Below are 18,725 nucleotides of genomic sequence, written 5' to 3'. Positions count from 1 at the left end.
GTGAACCCAGGCACTTTTCCCCTCAACCTTGGCTGCAGTGGGGGTAGTGAGTGACACCTAAAAAGGCCCCTCCTATTGTGGCTCTAATCCCTTCCGAATCCATACTTCCCTGGTGCCACGAGGGACAATTCGGGTAAAACTGGGAGGTCGAGGTGAGCATCTTGAACCTGGTTGTGAACTAGTCGCAGAGCCTGAGTCAGAGAAAGAACATAGGTGGTCATCAGTCTAGCTGAGATCTCATATCTAGGAACAATTTCCCTCATTAACACCTTAACAACAGTCTGAGTCTTATTGTCCAGGTTAGGGTAGGCTTCAATCCATCTGCTAAACACATCTACTATTACTAACACATATCTGTAACACTGAACTTTTTGCAACTCAATGTAGTTCAACTGAAATGTCTCAAAGGGACCTTCGGGTAGGGGCGTTTTACCCCAATCACAGGGGACTCCCTTCCCTGGAATATGTTGCTGGCCAATCAGGCAATGACTACTGATGTTCTGGGTGAGCGCCTGGAGTCTAGGGTGCCACCAAGTAGCCAAAAGCGTATCACTTGTTGCCCTTGCTCCACAATGAGTAGCAAAATGCAGACATTCTGTAACCCATGAGGCCAACTCGTCAGACATGCAAGTCTGTTCCGCAGGAGTGGTCCAGAGTTTAGAAACATTGTCATAAGTACATGCATAATATTTCCACAACAGTTTATCTTTTTCAGGAGCGTCCCCCTGTGCTTTTAGAACATCTTGGATGGTTGGCATTGGTTTTTCCGAGGCTAACTTATCCTTCGCAGGATTTTTAGTCTGACTCATCATTTTGGGCACTACCATCTGTTGGTCATGAGAGGCCTGTTTGGCCTCTTGGTACAATGGCAATGCGTTTGGGGAACATGAGGGCTTGCAACAAATCAGATACTAGCTGTTTATGAGATATCTCATTCCCCTGTGAGGTTAGGAATCCCCTATTTTTCCATAATTGTCCGAAATCATGCGCTACCCCAAAGGCATACCTAGAGTCGGTATAGATATTGACTTTGAGATCTTTGGCCAAGGTACAGGCTTGGGTGAGGGCGAATAGTTCAGCTTGTTGAGCAGAATAGGCGGTTTCAAAGCAGCAGATTCCAAGACCTGATTCTCCTGGTTTACTATGGCGTATCCTGAGATTCGTGTATCTTCTGGATTAATAGAAGTACTTCCGTGAACAAACATAAACAATCATGACTGGGTTCTTCCTCATCTTGGGGTGGCTCAGTAAGAAAACAGGCCGGATTAATTGCAGTATAGTGCCAAAAAGTCAGTTTAGGATTGCCTGTGATTTCAGTGGGTTCTGTCGGATTGCCCTGCACTGAGATCTCAATCGGATCAATGGGAGTATAACCCACTTGGGAGGGGTTCTCTGCCCACACATGAGGATCCACATAGTCAGGTATGCCGGAGCCAGTATGATGCTGTAGAGTCCTTAAGACCTTCTCGGGGTCCCCATGAAATTGGACTGTTCGGCCATGTTTTACAATTTGCACATCCCGGCTGGTAGGGTCAGCCTCATCTATGTTGCGTACCATAACTCCCAAATCTTTAGCATGGTGAGGGGCTAATACTTCACGAGCAATATGCGGTGCCATTGTTAGGGGCTGTTTCCACAGATTCTTATCCACTTCCACAAAATCTGCCTCTCTTTCCAGTCCAGTCACTCTAGCCCTTAATAGAATTCCCTTCACTTCCCCTTCGTGATCCTGATAAAAGTTCTGCAGGTCCTGATTCTTTCCACTGGGATCGTATGCTAGGGTCACGTGATAGGGTGCCTGCGGCAGGTCCAGAGACCACCACTGAGGGGTTCTAGTGGTATAATACTGCCGCTTAAGGGTTTCCTGTTTTACAATAATCTCCATACTCCAAATGCAACTGGAATTTTCAAAGGAGGTCTCTAGTCATCAAGTTACAGTCCAAATTGGTAGTGATGACAAATCGATGTTCTACCAATTCTTCTTGGTAACCCACTTTAACTAGTTCTGACACCGGGAATGTCGAGATTTGTCCCAGGAATCCTGAAAGTTCCTGTGTTTCAGTAGAAGCAGGGAGTTTAAGCTTTGATTGTACAGAAGACATGAAGGCTCCCGTATCTATCGAAAAGGGTTGCCACTCATTCAGAATGGGTTCGTCGTCCGGGGAGGATCCCTGCACAATCAAGCTGCGTAGTCAATCGGGGGACAATTGACCAAAGGGGTTGTTCTGGGAGAAGTTAGTGCAAGATCCTCCTCTCCCCCCTTGCCCCCTCCTCTTCCTCCTCTTCCTTTTCCATGCTGACGGTAGGGGCAATTTTTATTCCAATGTCCTTCCTGCCCACAATTAAAACAGTCAATTCCTCTTACCCAGTCCTGGCCTCTTCCCATACCATGCCGGGGACAATAGGGAGGTTTATTAGCAGGCCTCGGGCCATTTGGTTGTTTAGTATAACCGTATCCTTGCTTATCCATCCAATCCTGTATGCCACACTACGGTTCTATTGATCCTTCCTCCCGAGATGGCTCTTCCTTTCTAGTCACGTATTCAGTCTTGACCCGGGTTGGGGGCGCACCTCCCCCCTCCCCTTTCTTTTTCTGCCAATAATATCTAACTGCCCTTTCCATCTGTCCGGATAGCGTGAGCAATCAAATAGTTGTTTGAAGATCACAGACATCTATAGAGAGGTGGTCTGCAGCTTGTTGTGCATCAGGGTTTGGCATTGGTCTGACAGGGAATTGGTGTCGGGACTTTGGGATCTTGGAAATCATTTCTAGGCCGGAGGATGTTTCAGAGCTGTCTGACTGCTTGACAGTTCTGCGTCTCGATCGGCGGGGGTGTTTGCTATGTCTTTCACAACTTGGACTGGTAGGTTGACTAGAAGATTTACGGGACTGTTTGTGATGTTGAGATATAGTTCTGCCCTTTCGAGTGTGAGATCTGGTCCTTTCGGCTATATTGCCTGTGAACTGGGGATCCGAATCGCTATCAGAGGATGAGGAGTCAGTTTGGGTTTGTTGCTTTGGTGATATGTGGTTGTTCCTAACTCTTTTTACCGGAGTGTTAGGTGGAGGGTGTTGGGAAGAGGACTGGAGCAAGAGGCCAGGGGATGCGGGAGGCGCCGTTGGGCGCTGAGTCAGTGGCCACTCATCAATTTCATCATCAGCCTCGGTTAACACAAAGCCAGCCATTTTAACTTGTAGTTGATCAATACCTTTCTCAGAGGTCCCAGAGGATCTCTTAGCAAGTTTCTCGTGCGCACATTCTCTTTTTTTTTTTAAAAAGACGTCTACAGTTTTAACATGTGTTCCCTCTGTCAATGCAAGTCCTAATTTAATAGCATTTGTTTGCCAACTCGATAGAAGTGATGCATCTTTTAATTTCTGACAGGTTGCAATTACATTTTTTTTATCCCCTTTTCCTCGTCCCCTTCTCCAAATTAATCCCTGTGCTTTTTTTTTACCTCTACGCTTCTAGTGTCACTTAGAGGCCACTGGTCATCCCCTAATGATTTGTTCAGGGCTCCTGATAATTTTCTAAAGTCTTCAGCTCTTTCAGGGAATTCCTCACATAGCTTTTGTAGCGGATTATCCGCATCCGTGGTTTTATCTAACTGATTACCCATTTTCACACTGCCCCTCGTATTACTGTGTCGCTACGCGTTCGTGTCGTCATGCAATTTAAACAAACTTAAAAATAGACAGACTTTACAGAACTAACACGGACTTTAACTAACTCCAAATAACCAAACTTTACTAATGCTAACACTTACCCGCGTCGCCGCGCGGTTCGCGTCGCCACGCGATTTCAATACTAAACTATCACGTCGCCTCGCAGTTCACGTCGCCGCGCAATCCGCGTTGCCTCGCAGTTCACGTCGCCGCGCAATCCGCGTCGACCCGTGGCTCGCGTCGCCGCGCGAGTTAAGATACTTTAACTTTACTTAAAACTCTAAACACTTTAAGACTTACAGACTTACTGCCATTAGCACTGACTTTCGCGATTCGCGTTGCTGCGCCTCTGCGTCACTACGCGTCGGCGTCACTGCGCGTTTACGTTACTGCGTGTTCGCTTCGGCCCTACCTTCCGAGTTGCTGCGGGGTTTTTTTTTTTTAAATTCAATCAGAGCCTAGACGGGCCAAGTGATATACAAGGTCGACGTCGTACCTGAGTTGAACACCTATCTTCTATTTAAATCCCCATTTTATTCCCTGTGAGCCTAATTTTCTAATTTTGATTTCTTATGAGCCTCAATTAATTTCTTTCAGTCTCCAAATTTCCCTATCCTTTCGCGTTACTGCGCAGTTTAAATTCAATCAGTCAATGAAAGCCCTAATTTAATGGAGTTTTTCTGCCAATTGGACAGGAGTGATTTTATATTTTTCATAATTTAAAATCTCAGAACATTTTTTTTCTTTCAGCACCTATTTAGTACGTTACTTTTTTTTATAACTAGAGAGAAGTCTGGCACGTAGGCTGTGGACTGCTTTTCGTTATCTCAATTGTTCCAGCCTCAAGGTCGTGTTATTTAATATAATTTTTTTTTTTTTAAATCCTTTTGAATCCATCTCAGTTGTTTTGCTGTGCCTTCTCTGAATGTTTGCTTTCAACAAGTTTTTCTTTTTTTTTTAACCACCGGGACCATGTAATTTTTTCTTTTTTAACAAATCTATTCTTTGGGCATTTCCTGGCTCCGCAACTTATCATCCGAATATACGTAATTCAATAAGGTTCACACTCTTAAACTTCCCACATACAGGACAACACTACGAAGGGTTAAAAGAAACTTTCATTCTGTTTGAGATAAAACAAACCACAACTCCCCGGCTTTTTTTTTTACAGTAAAAGTCACAGAAGCATTTCTCATTTAAACAGACATTCACAAGAGTCTCTTTTCTTTCCTATTAATTTTTTTTTTTTGGATCCATGATTGATCATCTATCCCTATCTAGCTCTAACTATCTTTCCCTTTCCAAGTCGCCGCTTGGTTTGAGTCATCGCGCAATTTCCCTATCTCTATCCCTATTCTAAGTTTGAAAGGTATTCACCAGATTGTCCTGGATCTCGTTCAGACACTACCTGAGAACCAGCGAGTGGCTAAACTTTCCTCAGACTTTTGAAACCGGGGGAAACTGGAGCAGTATTGAAATCATACTCACTCCAGTGGCCATTTTCCCCTCGTCTCGTCCAAGGCTAGTCTGGCTCTTAATTCGCAAGTTTTCGGCAGTCGTCCGTTGAGATCCCACTTCTGACACCAAATGTTAATTCCCGGATTCTTTTACCTCAATCTGGTTCAGTAAAATTACTGAGTCGAATACCTCTTGTGCTTTGAACAAAGCAGTCTTTATTACCGGCCAGTAAGACCTATCAGACAGAAGATATACTCTCTGGATAGAGCGTACACACTCCCTACGGATAGGTGAAGTTACATCGTAAAGCGTTAACAGTTATACAGTTTTGAAATCAGATAACAAAATACAAATGGATTGACAGTCCAACTCAGCCACTCATTAGTCAATCCATATGAGATGTTCTTCTTGAAAGCTCAAGTATTGCCTCCAAATGTTTCAATCTAATGGTGTGACTATTTACTGAGACCTTGCAATTCTGCAGATGTATTTCATGTTACAATTATATATTATTGGCAGGATTAGTGACTTGAAACCTTGAGACAGACTGTTAGCTATGCTGATGTTGCACTATTTGCAATCTGACATTCTCCCAGCTATTCTTCCATGGCTTACACATTTTCATATATCCCGTTTACTTTACTGTCCTTAATTCCATATATTCCGTTCAGATATCCACAGGAGCAGTGTGCATCTGAGTCAATGGGACTCTCTGACCTTCCTCCCCAGTCCCCCAGGACCAATGTGTATCTGAATCAATGGGACTCTATCTGACCTTTCTCCCCAGTCCCCCAGGACCAGTGTGTATCTGAGTCAATGGGACTCTCTGACCTTTCTCCCCCAGTCCATCCCCAGGACCAGTGTGTATCTGAGTCAATGGGACTCTCTCTGACCTTTCTCCCCAATCCATCCCCAGGACCAGTGTGTATCGGAGTCAATGGGACTCACTCTGACCTTTCCCCCCAGTCCCACAGGACCAGTGTGAATCGGAGTCAATGGGACTTTCTCTGAACTTTCCCCCCAGTCTTCCCGAGGACCAATGTGCAGCTGAGTCAATCGGACTCTCTCTTCCATTTCCCCCCAGTCCACAAGGACCAGTGTGTATCTGAGTCACTGGGACTCTCTCTGACCTTTCCCCCCAATCCCCCAGGACCAGTGTGTATCTGAGTCAATGGGACTCGCTCTGACCTTTCTCCCCAGTCCCCCAGGACCAGTGTGTATCTGAGTCAATGGGACTTTACCTGACCTTACTCCCCAGTCCCCCCAGGACCAGTGTGTATCTGAGTCAATGGGACTCTCTCTGACCTTTCTCCCCAGTCCGCCAGCACCAGTGTGTATCTGAATCAATGGGACTCTATCTGACCGTTCTCCTCAGTCCCCCAGGACTAGTGTGTATCTAAGTCAATGGGACTCTCTGACCTTTCTCTCCCCAGTCCCCCAGGACCAGTGTGTAGCTGAGTCAATGGGACTCTGACCTTTCTCCCCAGTCCATCCCCAGGACCAGTGTGTATCTGAGTCAATGGGACTCGCTCTGACCTTTCGCCCCAATCCATCCCCAGGACCAGTGTGTATCGGAGTCAATGGGACTCACTCTGACCTTTCCCCCCAGTCCCAGTGTGTATCTGTGTCAATCGGACTCTCTGACCTTTCCCCCCAGTCCCCCAGGACCAGTGTGTATCTGAGTCAATGGGACTCTCTCTTCCATTTCCCCCCAGTCCACAAGGACCAGTGTGTATCTGAGTCAATGGGACTCTCTCTGACCTTTCTCCCCAGTCCCCCAGGACCACTGTTCATCTGAGTCAATGCGACTCTCTGACCTTTCTCCCCAGTCCATCCACAAGAGCAGTGTGCATCTGAGTCAATGGGACTCTCTCTGACCTTTCTCCCCAGTCCCCCAGGACCAATGTGTATCTGAATGAATGGGACTCTCTCTGACCTTTCTCCCCAGTCCCCGTGTGTATCTGAGTCAACGGGACTCGCTCTGACCTTTCTCCCCAATGCATCCCCAGGACCAGTGTGTATCTGAGTCAATGGGACTATCTGACCTTTCTCCCCAGTCCCCCAGGACCAATGTGTATCTGAATCAATGGGACTCTCTGACCTTTCTCCCCAGTCCCCCAGGACCAGTGTGTATCTGAGTCAATCGGACTCTCTCTGACCTTGCTCCCCAGTCCCCCAGCACCAGTGTGTATCTGAATCAATGGGACTCTATCTGACCGTTCTCCTCAGTCCCCCAGGACTAGTGTGTATCTAAGTCAATGGGACTCTCTGACCTTTCTCCCAAGTCCCCCAGGACCAGTGTGTATCTGAGTCAATGGGACTCTCTCTGCCCTTTCCACCCAGTCCCCCAGGACCAGTGTGTATCTGAGTCAATGGTACTCTGGTGGATATCTGAACAGAATATATGGAATTAAGGACAGTAAAGTAAACGGGATATATGAAAATGTATAAGCCATGGAAGAATAGCTGGGAGAATGTCAGATTGCAAATAGTGCAACATCAGCATAGCTAACAGTCTTTCTCAAGGTTTCAAGTCACTAATCCTGCCAATAACATCTAATTGTAACATGAAATAAATCTGCAGAATTGCAAGGTCTCAGCTAATAGTCACACCACTAGATTGGAACATTTAGAGGCAATGCTTGAGCTTTCAAGAAAAACATCTCATATAGATTGACTAATGAGTGGCTGAGTTAGACTGTCAATCCATTTGTATTTTGTTATCTGATTTCAAAACTGTATAACTGTTAACGCTTTACGATGTAACTTCACCTATCCTTAGGGAGTGTGTACGCTCTATCCAGAGAGTATATCTTCTGTCTGATAGGTCTTACTGGCCGGTAATAAAGACAGCTTTGTTCAAAGCACAAGAGGTATTCGACTCAGTAATTTTACTGAACCAGATTGAGGTAAAAGAATCCAGGAATTTATACGCTCTGACCTTTCACCGCAGTCCATCCCCAGGACCAGTGTGTATCTGAGTCAATGGGACTCTCTGACCTTTCTCCCCAGTCCCCCAGCACCAGTGTGTATCTGAATCAATGGGACTCTCTGACCTTTCTCCCCAGTCCCCCAGGACCAGTGTGTATCTGAGTCAATGGGACTCGCTCTGACCTTTCTCCCCAGTCCATCCCCAGGACCAGTGTGTATCCCAGGCATTGGGACTCTCTCTGACCTTTCTCCCCAGTCCCCCAGGACCACTGTTCATCTGCGTCAATGCGACTCTCTGACCTTTCTCCCCAATCCATTCCCAGGTCCAGTGTGTATCTGAGTCAATGGGACTCTCTCTGACCTTTCTCCCCAGTCCGCCAGCACCAGTGTGTATCTGAATCAATGGGACTCTATCTGACCGTTCTCCTCAGTCCCCCAGGACTAGTGTGTATCTAAGTCAATGGGACTCTCTGACCTTTCTCTCCCCAGTCCCCCAGGACCAGTGTGTAGCTGAGTCAATGGGACTCTGACCTTTCTCCCCAGTCCATCCCCAGGACCAGTGTGTATCTGAGTCAATGGGACTCGCTCTGACCTTTCGCCCCAATCCATCCCCAGGACCAGTGTGTATCGGAGTCAATGGGACTCACTCTGACCTTTCCCCCCAGTCCCAGTGTGTATCTGTGTCAATCGGACTCTCTGACCTTTCCCCCCAGTCCCCCAGGACCAGTGTGTATCTGAGTCAATGGGACTCTCTCTTCCATTTCCCCCCAGTCCACAAGGACCAGTGTGTATCTGAGTCAATGGGACTCTCTCTGACCTTTCTCCCCAGTCCCCCAGGACCACTGTTCATCTGAGTCAATGCGACTCTCTGACCTTTCTCCCCAGTCCATCCACAAGAGCAGTGTGCATCTGAGTCAATGGGACTCTCTCTGACCTTTCTCCCCAGTCCCCCAGGACCAATGTGTATCTGAATGAATGGGACTCTCTCTGACCTTTCTCCCCAGTCCCCGTGTGTATCTGAGTCAACGGGACTCGCTCTGACCTTTCTCCCCAATGCATCCCCAGGACCAGTGTGTATCTGAGTCAATGGGACTATCTGACCTTTCTCCCCAGTCCCCCAGGACCAATGTGTATCTGAATCAATGGGACTCTCTGACCTTTCTCCCCAGTCCCCCAGGACCAGTGTGTATCTGAGTCAATCGGACTCTCTCTGACCTTGCTCCCCAGTCCCCCAGCACCAGTGTGTATCTGAATCAATGGGACTCTATCTGACCGTTCTCCTCAGTCCCCCAGGACTAGTGTGTATCTAAGTCAATGGGACTCTCTGACCTTTCTCCCAAGTCCCCCAGGACCAGTGTGTATCTGAGTCAATGGGACTCTCTCTGCCCTTTCCACCCAGTCCCCCAGGACCAGTGTGTATCTGAGTCAATGGTACTCTGGTGGATATCTGAACAGAATATATGGAATTAAGGACAGTAAAGTAAACGGGATATATGAAAATGTATAAGCCATGGAAGAATAGCTGGGAGAATGTCAGATTGCAAATAGTGCAACATCAGCATAGCTAACAGTCTTTCTCAAGGTTTCAAGTCACTAATCCTGCCAATAACATCTAATTGTAACATGAAATAAATCTGCAGAATTGCAAGGTCTCAGCTAATAGTCACACCACTAGATTGGAACATTTAGAGGCAATGCTTGAGCTTTCAAGAAAAACATCTCATATAGATTGACTAATGAGTGGCTGAGTTAGACTGTCAATCCATTTGTATTTTGTTATCTGATTTCAAAACTGTATAACTGTTAACGCTTTACGATGTAACTTCACCTATCCTTAGGGAGTGTGTACGCTCTATCCAGAGAGTATATCTTCTGTCTGATAGGTCTTACTGGCCGGTAATAAAGACAGCTTTGTTCAAAGCACAAGAGGTATTCGACTCAGTAATTTTACTGAACCAGATTGAGGTAAAAGAATCCAGGAATTTATACGCTCTGACCTTTCACCGCAGTCCATCCCCAGGACCAGTGTGTATCTGAGTCAATGGGACTCTCTGACCTTTCTCCCCAGTCCCCCAGCACCAGTGTGTATCTGAATCAATGGGACTCTCTGACCTTTCTCCCCAGTCCCCCAGGACCAGTGTGTATCTGAGTCAATGGGACTCGCTCTGACCTTTCTCCCCAGTCCATCCCCAGGACCAGTGTGTATCCCAGGCATTGGGACTCTCTCTGACCTTTCTCCCCAGTCCCCCAGGACCACTGTTCATCTGCGTCAATGCGACTCTCTGACCTTTCTCCCCAATCCATTCCCAGGTCCAGTGTGTATCTGAGTCAATGGGACTCTCTGACCTTTCTCCCCAGTCCATCCCCAGGACCAGTGTGTATCAGAGTGAATTGGATTCTCTGACCTTTCTCCCCAGTCAGTCCCCAGGACCAGTGTTTATGTGAGTCAATGGGACTCTCTCTGACCTTTCACGCCAGTCCCCCAGCACCAGTGTGTATCTGAATCAATGGGACTCTATTTGACCTTTCTCCCCAGTCCCCCAGGACCAGTGTTTATCTGAGTCAATGGGACTCTCTCTGACCTTTCACGCCAGTCCCCCAGCACCAGTGTGTATCTGAATCAATGGGACTCTATTTGACCTTTCCCCCCAGTCCTCCAGGACCAGTGTGTATCTGAGCCAATGGGACTCGCTCTGACCTTTCTCCCCAGTCCATTCCCAGGACCAGTGTGTATCTGAGTCAACGGGACTCGCTCTGACCTTTCTCCCCAGTCCCCCAGGACCAGTGTGTATCTGGGTCAATGGGAGTCGATCGGACCTTTATCCCCAGTCCCCCAGGACCAGTGTGTATCTGAGTCAATGGGACTCGCTCTGACCTTTCTCCCCAGTCCATTCCCAGGACCAGTGTGTATCTGAGTCAATGGGACTCGCTCTGACCTTTCTCCCAAATCCATCCCCAGGACCAGTGTGTATCTGGGTCAATGGGACTTTCTGACCTTTCTCCCCAGTCCCCCAGGACCAGTGTGTATCTGAGTCAATGGGACTCTCTGACCTATCTACCCAGTCCCCCAGGACCAGTGTGTATCTGAATCAATGGGACTCTATCTGACCTTTCTCCCCAGTCCCCCAGAACCAGTGTGTATCTGGGTCAATGGGACTCGCTCTGACCTTTCTCCCCAATCCATCCCCAGGACCAGTGTGTATCTGAGTCAATCGGACTCTCTCTCTGACCTTTCCCTCCAGTCCCCCAGGACCAGTGTGTATCTGAGTCAATGGGACTCTCTGACCTTTCTCCCCAGTCCATCCCCAGGACCAGTGTGTATCTGAGTCAATGGGACTCTCTGACCTTTCTCCCCCAGTCCATCCCCAGGACCAGTGTGTATCTGAGTCAATGGGACTCTCTCTGACCTTTCTCCCCAGTCCCCCAGGACCAGTGTGTAGCTGAGTCAATGGGACTCTGACCTTTCTCCCCAGTCCTCCAGGACCAGTGTGTATCTGAGTCAATGGGACTCTATCTGACCTTTCCCCCCCAGTACCCTAGGACCAGTGTGTATCGGGGTCAATGGGACTTGCTCTGACCTTTCACCCCAGTCCCCATACCAGTGTGTATCTGAGTCAATGGGACACTCTGACCTTTCTACCCATTCCCCCAGAACCAGTGTGTATCTGAGTCAATGGGACTCTCTCTGACATTTCCCCCCAGTCCCCCAGGACCAGTGTGTATCTGAATGAATGGGACACTCTGACCTTTCTACCCATTCCCCCAGAACCAGTGTGTATCTGAGTCAATGGGACTCTCTCTGACGTTTCCCCCCAGTCCCCCAGGACCAGTGTGTTACTGAGTCAATGCGACTCGCTCTGACCTTTCTCCCCAATCCATCCCCAGGACCAGTGTGTATCTGAGTCAATGGGACTCTCTGACCTTTCCCCTGAGTCCGCCAGGTCTAGTGTGTATCTGAGTCAATGCGACTATCTGACCTAACTCCCCAGTCCCCCAGGACCAGTGTGTATCTGAGTCAACGGGACTCGCTCTGACCTTTCTCCCCAATGCATCCCCAGGACCAGTGTGTATCTGAATCAATGGGACTCTCTGACCTTTCTCCCCAATGCATCCCCAGGACCAGTGTGTATCTGAGTCAATGGTACTCTTGTGGATATCTGAACGGAATATATGGAATTCAGGACAGTAAAGTAAACGGGATATATGAAAATGTATAAGCCATGGAAGAATAGCTGGGAGAATGTCAGATTGCAAATAGTGCAACATCAGCATAGCTAACAGTCTTTCTCAAGGTTTCAAGTCACTAATCCTGCCAATAACATCTAATTGTAACATGAAATAAATCTGCAGAATTGCAAGGTCTCAGCTAATAGTCACACCACTAGATTGGAACATTTAGAGGCAATGCTTGAGCTTTCAAGAAAAACATCTCATATAGATTGACTAATGAGTGGCTGAGTTAGACTGTCAATCCATTTGTATTTTGTTATCTGATTTCAAAACTGTATAACTGTTAACGCTTTACGATGTAACTTCACCTATCCTTAGGGAGTGTGTACGCTCTATCCAGAGAGTATATCTTCTGTCTGATAGGTCTTACTGGCCGGTAATAAAGACAGCTTTGTTCAAAGCACAAGAGGTATTCGACTCAGTAATTTTACTGAACCAGATTGAGGTAAAAGAATCCAGGAATTTATACTCTCTGACCTTTCACCGCAGTCCATCCCCAGGACCAGTGTGTATCTGAGTCAATGGGACTCTCTGACCTTTCTCCCCAGTCCCCCAGCACCAGTGTGTATCTGAATCAATGGGACTCTCTGACCTTTCTCCCCAGTCCCCCAGGACCAGTGTGTATCTGAATCAATGGGACTCGCTCTGACCTTTCTCCCCAGTCCATCCCCAGGACCAGTGTGTATCCCAGGCAATGGGACTCTCTGACCTTTCTCCTCAGTCCATCCCCAGGATCAGTGTGCATCTGAGTCAATGGGACTCTCTCTGACCTTTCTCCCCAGTCCCCCAGGATCAGTGTGCATCTGAGTCAATGGGACTCTCTGACCTTTCTCCCCAGTCCCCCAGGACCAGTGTGTAGCTGATTCAATGGGACTCTCTCTGACCTTTCTCCCCAGTCCCCCAGGACCAGTGTGTATCTGAGTCAATGGGACTCGCTCTGACCTTTCTCCCCAGTCCATCCCCAGGACCAGTGTGTATCCCAGGCAATGGGACTCTCTGACCTTTCTCCCCAATCCATCCCCAGGTCCAGTGTGTATCTGAGTCAATGGGACTCTATTTGACCTTTCTCCCCAGTCCCCCAAGGACCAGTGTGTATCTGAGTCAATGGGACTCTCCGACCTTTCCCCTCAGTCCGCCAGGTCTAGTGTGTATCTGAGTCAATGGGACTACCTGACCTTTCTCCCCAGTCCCCCAGGACCAGTGTGTATCTGAATCAATGGGACTCTCTGACCTTTCTCCCCAGTCCCCCAGGACCAATGTGTATCTGAGTCAATGGGACTCGATCTGACCTTTCCCCCCAGTCCCCTAGAACCAATGTGTATCGGGGTCAATGGGACTCGCTCTGACCTTTCACCCCAATCCATCCGCAGGATCAGTGTGCATCTGAGTCAATGGGACTCTCTGACCTTTCTCCCCAGTCCCCCAGGACCAGTGTGTATCTGAATCAATGGGACTCTATTTGACCTTTCTCTCCAGTCCCCCAAGGACCAGTGTGTATCTGAGTCAATGGGACTCTCCGACCTTTCCCCTCAGTCCGCCAGGTCTAGTGTGTATCTGAGTCAATGGGACTACCTGACCTTTCTCCCCAGTCCCCCAGGATCAGTGTGTATCTGAGTCAATGGGACTCGCTCTGACCCTTTCCCCCCAGTCCCCAAGTTCCAGTGTGTATCTAAGTCAATGGGACTCTCTGACCTTTCTCCCCAGTCCCCCAGCACCAGTGTGTATCTGAATGAATGGGACTCGATCGGACCTTTCTCCCCAGTCCCCCAGTACCAGTGTGTATCTGAGTCAATGGGACTCTCTCTGACCTTTCTCCCATGTCCATCCCCAGGACCAGTGTGTATCAGAGTCAATGGGACTCTCTGACCTTTCCCCCCAGTCCCCCAGGACCAGTGTGTATCTGAGTCAATGGGACTCTCTCTGACCTTTCTCCCCAGTCCCCCAGGACCAGTGTTTATCTGAGTCAATGGGACTCTCTCTGACCTTTCACCCCAGTCCCCCAGCACCAGTGTGTATCTGAATCAATGGGACTCTATTTGACCTTTCTCCCTAGTCCCCCAGGACCAGTGTGTATCTGAGTCAATGGGACTCTCTGACCGTTCTCCTCAGTCCCCCAGGACTAGTGTGTATCTAAGTCAATGGGACTCTGACCTTTCTCCCCAGTCCCCCAGGACCAGTGTGTATCTGAGTCAATGGGACTCTATCTGACCTTTCCCCCCAGTCCCCTAGGACCAGTGTGTATCTGAGTCAATGGGACTCTCTCTGACCTTTCTCCCCAGTCCGCCAGGACCAGTGTGTATCTTAATGAATGGGACTCGATCGGACCTTTCTCCCCAGTCCCCCAGTACCAGTGTGTATCTGAGTCAACGGGACTCGCTCTGACCTTTCTCCCCAATGCATCCCCAGGACCAGTGTGTATCTGAGTCAATGGGACTATCTGACCTAACTCCCCAGTCCCCCAGGACCAGTGTGTATCTGAATCAATGGGACTCTCTGACCTTTCTCCCCAATCCATCCCCAGGACCAGTGTGTATCTGAGTCAATGGTACTCTTGTGGATATCTGAACAGAATATATGGAATTAAGGACAGTAAAGTAAACGGGATATATGAAAATGTATAAGCCATGGAAGAATAACTGGGAGAATGTCAGATTGCAAATAGTGCAACATCAGCATAGCTAACAGTCTTTCTCAAGGTTTCAAGTCACTAATCCTGCCAATAACATCTAATTGTAACATGAAATAAATCTGCAGAATTGCAAGGTCTCAGCTAATAGTCACACCACTAGATTGGAACATTTAGAGGCAATGCTTGAGCTTTCAAGAAAAACATCTCATATAGATTGACTAATGAGTGGCTGAGTTAGACTGTCAATCCATTTGTATTTTGTTATCTGATTTCAAAACTGTATAACTGTTAACGCTTTACGATGTAACTTCATCTATCCTTAGGGAGTGTGTACGCTCTATCCAGAGAGTATATCTTCCGTCTGATAGGTCTTACTGGCCGGTAATAAAGACAGCTTTGTTCAAAGCACAAGAGGTATTCGACTCAGTAATTTTACTGAACCAGATTGAGGTAAAAGAATCCAGGAATTTATACTCTCTGACCTTTCACCGCAGTCCATCCCCAGGACCAGTGTGTATCTGAGTCAATGGGACTCTCTCTGACCTTTCTCCTCAGTCCTCCCCCAGGACCAGTGTGTATCTGAGTCAATGTGACTCGCTCTGACCTTTCTCCCCAGTCCATCCCCAGGACCAGTGTGTATCTGAGTCAATGGGACTCTCTCTGACCTTTCCACCCAGTCCCCCAGGACCAGTGTGTATCTGGGTCAATGGGACTCTCTCTGACCTTTCTCCTCAGTCCATCCCCAGGATCAGTGTGTATCTGAATCAATGGGACTGTCTGACCTTTCTCCCCAGCCCCCCAAGGACCAGTGTGTATCTGAGTCAATGGGATTCTCTGACCTTTCCCCTCAGTCCGCCAGGTCTAGTGTGTATCTGAGTCAATGGGACTACCTGACCTTTCTCCCCAGTCCCCCAGGATCAGTGTGCATCTGAGTCAATGGGACTCTCTCTGACCTTTCCCCCCAGTCCCCCAGGACCAGTGTGTATCTGAGGCAATAGGACTATCTGACCTTTCTCCCCAGTCCCCCAGGACCAGTGTGTATCTGAATCAATGGGACTCTATCTGACCTTTCTCCCCAGTCCATTCCCAGGACTAGTGTGTATCTGAGTCAATGGGACTCCCTCTGACCTTTCTCCCCAGTCCATCCCCAGGAGCAGTGTGCATCGGAGTCAATGGGACTCTCTGACCTTTCTCCCCCCTCAGCCACTGGTCTCTTCGCCCTGAGCAACGTTTCCTCAGCTCTCAGCCACTGTTGTTTCACTCTTAGCAGCAAGGCACTTGGCCCTCAGCCACCAGTCCCTTCGCGCTCAGCCACGCGATCCTTAGCCCTCAGCCACCAGTCGTATCGCTCCTAGCAGCAAGGCACCTAGAAGCAACCGGTCCCTTGGCCCTCAGTCACCGGTCCCTTGGCCCTCAGTCACCGGTCCCTTGGCCCTTAGCAACTGGTCCCTTGGAACGAAGTAACCAGGCCCTTGGCCCTTAGCAACTGTTTTGTTGGCCCGTAGCAACCGGTCTCTTGCCCCACAGCAACCAACATTGGCCCATAGCAACCAGTGCCTTGGCCCTCAGCCACCAGTCCCTTCATGCTCAGTCACCTGATCCTAAGTCCACAGCAACTGGCCCCTTGGCCCTTCGCAACCAGGCCTTCGGCCCTTAGCAACCAGACCCTTGGCCTGTTGCACCAGCTCCCTCGGCCCTTAGCAACTAGTCTCTAGGCCCTTAGCAACAGGTCTCTTGGCCCTCTGCCACCAGTGCCAAGGCCTTTGGCAACCATTCACTTGGCCATTAGTACCCAACCATTGGCTCGAAGCAGCCGGTCCCTTGGCCCTGAACCACCATGGCTTTGCCCTCAGTCACCGGTCCCTTGGCCCTTAGCAACCGGTCCCTTGGCCCTTAGCAACCGGTCCCTTGGCCCCTTCATAACTTTAAACACCTCTACTGTGTATTTTACTCATTTTATAAATGTGCCAACATATTTCCCCCAAGTTTGCCTCCACTGCTAGGCGGTCTGGAGAATAACACTTTAAACGTGACTGGAAAGCCTGCTCCTTCGAGACATCTGTGTCCTATATGGAAATCCGTTCAGCAGATCAGCAGGAATTGCTTGCCAAATGTTCAAACATTTCAGATAAATTTACAAAATGACCGAACTGCTTCAAAAACAGAGACCAGCTGTCAAATATAAAACGGAGAAGCACATCGGAGGCAACGTGTACATATGTGGGCGGATGTGTCACTGAACCATGTAATGTAATAAAATGAGTTTGGAAATGGGACTGGATTAGATGTAGAGACACACATTGGAACCTAAAGCAAACTTCCCTCTAGATTAACCGCTAAATCTTGCAGGTTTCCAAGCCCCTGGTGGGGCCCGGCACATCCTGGGCAGCACATTTTAAAACTGGGGGCTGCAGAAGATGTGATCAGCTCATGCAATGTGTTTAGAGCACGGGCTGGGTGTGTTAAAGCCTTTGGTTCATACAGTCCTGTTACATCAGGAATCCCGGTAGATAGAGAGAGAAAACGGGAGAAGTGGGGGAGTGTGAGACACAGGGGAGAGAGGGAAGAAACAGAGACAGAATGGAGAAAGACAGAAGGAGAGACAAAGATAGCAAGAGAGAAGGGAGAGTAAGATAAAGAAAGACTGACAGAGAAGGGGAGAGTGTGAGGAAACAAGCAGCAAAATAAGTGAGACACACAGGGAGAGAGACAAGAATCCAAGGGAGTTGGAGAGAGAGAATGAGGCAGAGTTTTAGAGAGGAAGGAAAAAGGAAACAGCGGCTGGGATGACGAGAGAGAGACTGAGGCAGAGAAGAGAGAGTGACAAAAGAGGTGGAAAGAGGGACTGAGCGTGAAGCAGAATGACGGACCACTAAGCAGAGATTAGAAAGGTAGAGTGAGACAGCGAGGCAGAGAGAAATGCGAGGTAAAGAGAGGTGAGAAAAGGTGAATGAGAGAGAAAATGAGGAGGGGAGAGAGAGCAATTGTAGATGAAACAGAGGTGGAGAGAAGAGAGTGAGGTAGAGAGAGAGAGAAATAAAATGAGGCAGATAGTGAAAGAGAGAAATAAACGAAATTGAGGAACCACGCGATAGAGAGAGAGTAAATCTCCCTCGACACTGTCCCATCAAACGGTCTGTGGGTCTATTTCCAATCTGCCTCAAGAAACCCGTTCAAGTGAGATATCTTGGACCCTGAACAGTCAGTGCTAATACTCTGATACACCTGTCTTATAGAATTACCTTTTTGAATGTGTTATTAGGCACTGCAGAGATTCCCTGCAGTGGTTTCCTCTTCACACTTCCTGCGATTTCCAAATCATCGCCCAGCCTCATTCCTCCTCCGAACACCATGTCCTCAGACACTGATCCTGATGAGAAACAAGACACGGATATAAAGCTGTGATCAATGCAGTAAGGTTGATTTCTGAATACAGACCATTGTTCTGACAGCAGTAATACAGGGCCAGGGGTTACAGAACCTAAACAATCAAACAGAGCCTGCTTCCCGTGAACAGAGGTTTCATCAGTGAGAACGTGGAGAGCTCGGGCTGGTGGGAATCAGTCACTGGATCTTTCACTGTGTCAGTCTGCAACATTCAGACCCACCGAGGAAGGATAGTGGGACAGACAGATACGTAGGGCGAGCTGGAGCAGTAGCCAGAACTGGTGAGCTATTGAGCTCCCTCTACATTACCTTGACATTACCAATGTTACTCTGTCCCCCATCCCACTCCAGACCATTTCTGTTGCTGAATTTCTAAACTAGTAAAACGTAAAGATGATAAATCCTCAGGAGTGGATGAATTGT

At 48.3% G+C, this 18,725-nt stretch overlaps 1 protein-coding gene across 2 annotated transcripts in view; it reads right to left on the bottom strand.

The window, feature by feature from the left end:
* Positions 1 to 18,725, bottom strand: part of LOC139273342 (zinc finger protein 432-like) — a 209,898-nt gene that overhangs the window by 179,388 nt on the left and 11,785 nt on the right. For both annotated transcript variants that reach the window (XR_011595075.1, XM_070890167.1), the window contains exon 2: positions 18,158 to 18,285. The gene's annotated coding sequence lies outside the window, so the exon portion shown is untranslated. The remainder of the gene's footprint in view (positions 1 to 18,157; positions 18,286 to 18,725) is intronic.

Source organism: Pristiophorus japonicus, chromosome 9, assembly GCF_044704955.1.
Source record: "Pristiophorus japonicus isolate sPriJap1 chromosome 9, sPriJap1.hap1, whole genome shotgun sequence".
NCBI classification, from domain to species: Eukaryota; Metazoa; Chordata; class Chondrichthyes; family Pristiophoridae; genus Pristiophorus; species Pristiophorus japonicus.
This window is presented reverse-complemented; position numbering and strand designations above follow the sequence as displayed.